Source organism: Muscardinus avellanarius (genome assembly GCF_963383645.1).
Source record: "Muscardinus avellanarius genome assembly, chromosome: 15".
Lineage (NCBI taxonomy): Eukaryota > Metazoa > Chordata > Mammalia > Rodentia > Gliridae > Muscardinus > Muscardinus avellanarius.
Window position 1 is genome coordinate 7,452,240 of NC_137801.1, and position 7,381 is coordinate 7,459,620.

Sequence of the window (7,381 nt, forward strand, 5' to 3'; positions counted from 1 at the left end):
TTACCTCATTGGCTTTATGTTTTCTCTGTGTGTGTGTTCTCTTATATGACCACAGTAGAGATATTAACTTCAGTTAATTTAACACTGATACAATGCCTCACCTAATTTACCAGTTTTGTCGGTTGACCCATTAATTACTTTAAAAATATTTTCTTCTTATTAGCATTGGGTCTAGAGTAATGTATTGAGCTAAATTGTCATGTTTTTATGTTACTATAGACTGTGTGTGGGGGGGTACATGATACTGGGGATTAGAACAGGATCATTCTACTTCTGAATTCCACCCTGGTCCTATTTATTTATTTATTTATTTATTTATTTATTTATTTTTGCCGTCCTGGGGATGGAACCCCAGGGGGTTTCTACCTCTGAGCAAGAACCCCAGCCCTCTTGTTTATTCTTTATTTTGAAATAGGGTCTCACTGAGTTGTAGAATGCCTCACTAAGTAGCTGAGGCTGGCCATAACCTGCAATCCTCCTGCCTCAGCCTTCCAAGTACTGGGATTACAAGCATGCACCACCATGCCTGACTACTTTTTAAAAGAAAAATAGGTTCTCACTAAGGTGCTGAGGCTGGCCTTGAACCTGCGATCCTCCTGTCTCTTGTAGGAATGTGACACCATGGCTGGCTTGTAGCCACTTTAATCACTTCCACAGCCTTCCTCTACCATGTCTATGGCTGTGATGTTTTGGGAGAACACAGACCCACTTCCCCCATTTTTTATTTTTTATTTTTTAAATTTTTTTTGGTGGTACTGGGGTGGAACTCAGAGGCTTTTTACCTTCGGGCTATACTCCCAGACCTATTTTTTATACTTTATTTGGAAACAGGGTCTCATTAAGTTGCTGAGAGCCTCACTAAGTAGCTGAGGCTGGCTTCGAACCTGTGCGATCCTTCTGTCTCAGCCTCCCAAGCGCGGGGATTACAAGCGTGCGCCACCACACCAGGCTCTTCCCCCATTTTTTAAAGGCAAAATCCCGCCTGTGGGCGTCGCTGCAGTCTTCCTGTGACTGGACCTCTGGTGGTGTGCTTTGGGCAGGAAGGTCACACGGCCACTATGGCTTTCTTCTTCACAAGCCCTCCTCTTGTTTCAACCATTTGGCTTTCCAGGGCCAAAGGGCTGAGCTTTAACTCATGGTAGAGTTGAAGAAGGCTCTCAGGATGCTGAATTCATCTTCTATTTTATGGCGGGGGCAGCAAGAATAGATGTCAGTGGCCTGCCCAGGGGTCTTTACCAGGTACGTACTTGGCACATTACAGATGTCAAGAAATGCTCTGATTTGTCTCAATTAACAGCCCGTCAGAGACCAGCCCCAAGCCCCTTGCCTGCTGAGAGTGTAGGTCTCCTCTGATTCCCAGTCCTTGGAACGCTGGGTTCTTGCTACTGACACCGTGAAGACAATTCACACAGTCATGGCCACGCAGCCTGCTAGCGCCTGCTCTGTCTCTTCCCGTAATCCCGTGTCCAATCTCAGCTACAATTTCCAGGGAAAGCCCATGTGGTTTTTTGTGATAGTAATGATATTAAAAGGCTAAGCTGATTACTCTCTAATTTAGGTAAAATAGTCAGTGACACTGGGAGTGTGTATCATCAGCAGTCAATCACTTCCTTACATCTGTGAGCGGATGGTAGCACCGCAATGATGCTGCATCTAGAGGGATTGATGCAGACCTCTTCTACCTGCCTCTGAGGGATCCCTGGCACCAATTCTGAGTTCTGGTCACTCAGACAAAGAACTGTCTTAGCCACCAACATCCAGACTCACGTAATGTACGGAGCTTGCAGAATAAACTTGGAGCCAGCCATGGAAAACCTGTACGTTTCTTCCTCCATAGTAATGGAACCGTAGGCAGGTACAAGTCTGTCTGCTACATGACATCCCCAGGTCTCCTGGCAGTTATCCCAGGATTTGCCAGTGGAATGAGGGCGGAGGTGATGCTCAGAATCAGGGAAGACTGGTCCCCTGTAGCAGATGGCGTGGATGCTGATTGATTGATGAGAAGTAATCTTTCACATGAGTGACAACGGAGTCAACATGGCAGCTGGGGAGGCCGGGAGGAGAGAGGTGTCTCTCTAGCATCTTGCTTTTATTGAGGGTTAATAACCAAAATATTATATTATTAATCACAGGAAATAGCAAAGCAATCATGGAGTGAGTGAGGGGATGATACTAAGGTAGTCACAGATGAATCAGGCAAGGAAAGAGCAAACAAGGAAACCCTCAGGGTCTTTGCGTTTCGGTCAGGGTCCCTGGCTCTTGGTCCCATTTGGCCCTTGGACACTTGTCTGCGTGCAGTTTCCACTTGGGTGGGCGATTTGTGCCTATCCCAAGCCGGACCGAGGTGACATCAAAGCAGATGACTAATAATGCTCCCAACACTCCTCGATTTCCTTTGAAGGCTGCTGGGCTGGCGTTGCCTTCTATTTAGCAATATCTGAATTTATGCTGAGCAAATATCTAGAAAGAGGAAGCGTCATAAGAGAACCCAGCACATCTCCCTCTCCAGAGTTGTGTTTCTATGGCTTTGATGATTCTAGTCAATGCTGGGCGTGGTGGCCCATGCCTGTAACCCCAGAACTTAGGAGGCTGAGACAGGAGGATCGTAGGTTCAGGGACAGCCTCAGCAACTCAGTGACACTCTCCACAACATAGCGAGACCCTGTTTTAAAATGAAACACAACGAAAGAAGCCATCCAGCACTTGGGAGGCTGTAGGAGGAACACAGGTTCACGGCCAGCCTCAGCCACTTAGTGCGGCCCTCTGCAACTTAGTGAGATCTTGTTTCAAAATAAAGAATAAAAGATAGGGCTGGGGGTACAGGTTGGAGTTAGAATTCCCTTAGGTTCAATCCCCAGTACTGCAAAAAACAAACAAACAAAAACCAACCAAACAAACAAAAAAAAAACCCAAAAGGGCGAAGGGTATAGCTTGGAGATAGGATATCCCTAGGTTTAATCTCCAGGGCCACATACACACACACACACACACAAAAAAAAAAAAAATCCTAGTCAACAATTGATGATTTTTAATATCCTACAGCAAACATAGATAAGTGGGCATATGTTCCTTATCAGGGAACTTTGATAAGGAGGTATTTAGTAGAGCAATAACATCTCCACTCTCCCCTGACAAGTCAAATGGGTGGACCAGGCTTGAGTCCCAGTGGCACTTAGTTACTGTGTGTAGATGGGGGAGGTGCTAAGGATTGATTTTGAAATAGGGTCTTGCTCAGTTGCTGAGGCTGTCCTCAAACCTGCAACTCTGAGCCGGGCGTGGTGGTGCACGCTTGTAATCCCAGTGCTTGGGAGGCTGAGACAGGAGGATCGCAGGTTCAAAGTCAGTCCCAGCAGTGTTATCCTCACATACATATATAATGTCTATGAAGTGATCCCTACACTGGTCCTTCCTCTCATCTAAAGTCTTCTGGTATCCCCATCACTGCCTGGCTTCTGCCTATGAGAGAAGACATATGACCCTTCACTCTCTGTGACTGGCTAATCTCACTTAGCAGAATGCTGTCCAGGTTCATCCCTTTTCCTGCAAATGACATAATTTTGTTCTTCTCGATTGCTGAGTAGAATTTCATTGTGTGTCTATTCTATAATTTTGTAATTCATTCACCTGCGGGTGGACACCTAGGTTGGTTCCATAATCTGGCTACTGTGAATTGTGGGGCTATAAACGTGAATATCCATATATCGCTATAATTTTCCAACTTCAGTCTTTTTGGAAAGGCACCAGGTGGCATAGCTGGATAAGTCAATAATTTGAATGGACTCAGTGGGTGGTCTCTGTGGGCAGGTGTGGTGTGGCTGGAGGAGGTAGGTCATGGGGGATGTGACTTTGGGGCTAGATCTGTCCCTGGTCCCTTCCTCTCTCTCTTTCTCTCTCTTTGCTTCCAGCAGCCATGAGCTGAGCCTTTCCTCTACCATGCTGCCTTCATGATGCCTCTGCCTAGGAGCCAGCCAACCATGGGCCAGACCTCTGAAACCACGAGCCCAAATACATCTTTCTTTCTCTAAGTTGTGCTCGTCAGGTATCCTGGCCACAATGATGACCACGCTACCTAATACAGCACCCTCCACCCAGGCCCATGTGGTGGAGGTTGGAGAGACATAGGAGTATGAGGTCCAATAACCTCTGTTCCTACACCCATCGGTGCCTAGGATGACCTCTGCCCAGCAGATGTACACCAGGCCCAAGGGCAGCTGTAATCTGGCACGCTTGACAGACAGTGCCGAGTTCCAAGTGGCCTTGCATCTCACGTTCCCCTGCGAGTCACCTTTGTACTCATGTCTGCGGGGAGAATTGGGGGCACAAGTACTCTACTAGGAAACCCCTGCATTGGAGGGCACAGGAGGAAATGACCTGGCCCGTCTCCTGCCGCGCCCCCTTCCTCAGTGGGGCAGCTGAGCTCTGTCCTGTTTCTCCAAGCTCCCTCGTTCACACCTGCACTGCCTGCTGTTACCTGTAACTTTGCCAAAAGCCACAGGGTGAAGGGTGTTGACTTTGTGCTCTTCAAACAGAAGATCCTGTGCTTAACAGGATCTGCCCTTGTCAGAAAACAAAAGAGGTATTATAAATATTTTTTCTCTTCACTCATACAATCAATCACCAAAGCCTGCCAAATTTGAAACCTATACAGTATTTTTCTCCTCTCCGTGCACATGGGTCCTGATTCAGTTTTCAGCATCTCTGGTCTGGGTGGCTGCAACAGTCTCCATTATCTGTCCCATCCCGTTTCCTTCCTTCCTTCCTTCCTTCCTTCCTTCCTTCCTTCCTTCCTTCCTTCCTTCCTTCCTTTTCTCCTTCCTTCCCCAGAGCTCTTTGGAGGTTTAGAGAGGGCCTAGCCCTTCCTTATTATGTATTTTTGACATGCTGAAAAAATCTACTTGTCAAAGCAAAGTTACAAGACTTATTTTATTGTGCTTATTTTATTATTACTGTGCTAGGGATGGAACCTAGAGCCTTGAGCCAGCTCTAGCACCGAGCTGGCTTCCCAGCCCTATGAGAGATTTATATTTATTTTTATTTTTTTCAGTACTGGGGATGGAATCCCAAGTTACACCCCCAGCCCTATTTTTTATTTAATTTTTTTTTGCGGGTCTGGGGATGGAACCCAGAGGCATTTGACCTCTGAGCTACACCCCCTACCCAATTTTTCTTTATTTTGAAACAGAGTCTCACTGAGTTTCAGAGGGCCTCACTCATTCTTTATTTTGTGGTGGTACTGGAGATGGAACCCAGAGGCTTTCGGGCTACACTCCCAGACCTATTATATATATATATTATATATATTATATATAATATATCACATTATATATCATATATTATGTATATTATATGTATTACATTATATATTATATATTATATACTATATATGCATAATATAATATATATAATATATATAACATTTTATATATATATATATATTTTTTGGAAACAGGGTCTCGCTAAGTTGCTGAGAGCCTCACTACGTAACTGAGGCTGGCTTTGAACCTGCACAATCCTCCTGTCTCAGCCTCCCAAGCGCAGGGATTACAAGCGTGCGCCACCACGCCCGGCTCATTCTTTATTTTGAAACAGGGTCTCACTAGGTTGCGGAGAGCCTCACTAAGTAGCTGAGGCTGTCCTTGAACCACAATCCTCCTGCCTCAGCCTCCCAAACGCTGGGATTATAAGTGTGCGACACCACGCCCAGCTCAATTTTACATGCTTGTTGTTACCAGAGTTAGTGCTCCAGACTAAGAAATGTACTTTTATCTATTTATGCTAGTCACAAGATAGCCGCAGGATACAAACTGTACAACTTAGTGGTGAGGTCAAGGTCAGAGGGATTTCATGAACATGGTGTTCTTTCTGTCTGACCAGTTTGTCCTTGTGATTAAAGGCCGAGTCTCATTTGGAGAGGACCTGCAAAGTCTAGCCATGGATGCCTGGAGAAGCCAGGTCCAGCTGCCTCCAGGGTCTCATGCCTTCTCTGCTGGCTTGCCTGGATCCTCCTTGCCCTTGGTCACGACTCTCATTCAACCCCAAATCTAAGGCCGTGTGCCACCCCTTCTGGAAAGCTTCCCTGTCCCCAATCCCCTAAGGAGGCTGAGCAACCGCTCCTCCTCCACCCAGCCAGCCACTTCTTACCGTCCCGTGTGTCTGTCTGTCCCCTTCAACATCTGGAGTAGATTTTAAGCAATGGCCATGGCTTGGTCAAGTCTACCTTTCCCACTCCTAGCACCCAGCAGAGACATAAATACACGTGAAATGAATGAAATGCCACAGACTTCTATGACTATCACTGTAAGACTTGTTTGCACTGGTTAGCCTTTGTGAATATGCAGGCTGTGGATTTCCTGCCCAAGAGAGGGTTAAGGTGCTCTAAGTTAACGCTGCTGGGTTGGAGGCACCACCAGATGGCGCCAAGGGCCTTTGCTGGAAACTTGTAATCCGTTTCGTTTCTACCTTTGAGTGGCCCAGGGAGCACATTCCAAGACCACTGCTTTTTCTAGATTGACATTTACTTAATATATTTCTATTCTTTATGTTACCCAGTCTCAGAAGTTGTGATAGCGATGGGAAACTGACCTATCTCTCAGGAGGTATAATACAGATAGGCTCTACCTGAGGAATTCAATTGGAAGTCATTTTAGAGTGGGTTTGTGGGATGCAATGGAGGACATAGGCCAAGCTCAGGTTTTCCTCCTGCCACTGATATTAAACAATGGGATACCTTGGCTTTATCGTCTCGGGCTTGGCAGAAGGAAGAGATTTTTGGCATTTGTTTAAGGACTGAGCCTGGCTTTACAAGATTAGAAAAAAAAAAAAAAAGGGGGAGATAATGGAGAAGGCACTGAGCCCCAGGAGCCAGGCCAGGCTGCTCCTCCTGTCTGCTCTGGATTCACTGAGGGACGCTGGGCAGTTCGTACCACGGCAGGGCAAGATGGGGCTGCACTAAGATTCTACCTGGATGAGGCCCAAGGCAGGCAGAGAATCCTGGAGTCCTAGCCGGTACCCTGGTAGGAGCAGTGACAAGAAGCGACCACAAGGGGGTGCGGTGGCTCTCATTTTGCGATGGTCACTCAGTATGCCCTGCTTGAGCTGTCTGCTCACCATCTGTGCACCTGTCTGTGTGTTGTGCTTCCATAGAACATTTCCATGTAACCAATCGGTGCCATGATGGAGCTTTCGAAGCCAGCACTGATACACAGGGTGGCCCTGACCTCTGGCCCGGATGAATTCTGCTGTTGGTGTCTTCCTGGGTCCAAGACCCAGGAGGTCAGGTCTAGGGGAGGAGGAGAGGGCGCCCTGACCAGAGGTGGTTCCCTCGGGGAGGGAATGTGCCTTGGGACAGGAGGCAGTGGGGACCAGCTGGGCCACTTAGGGA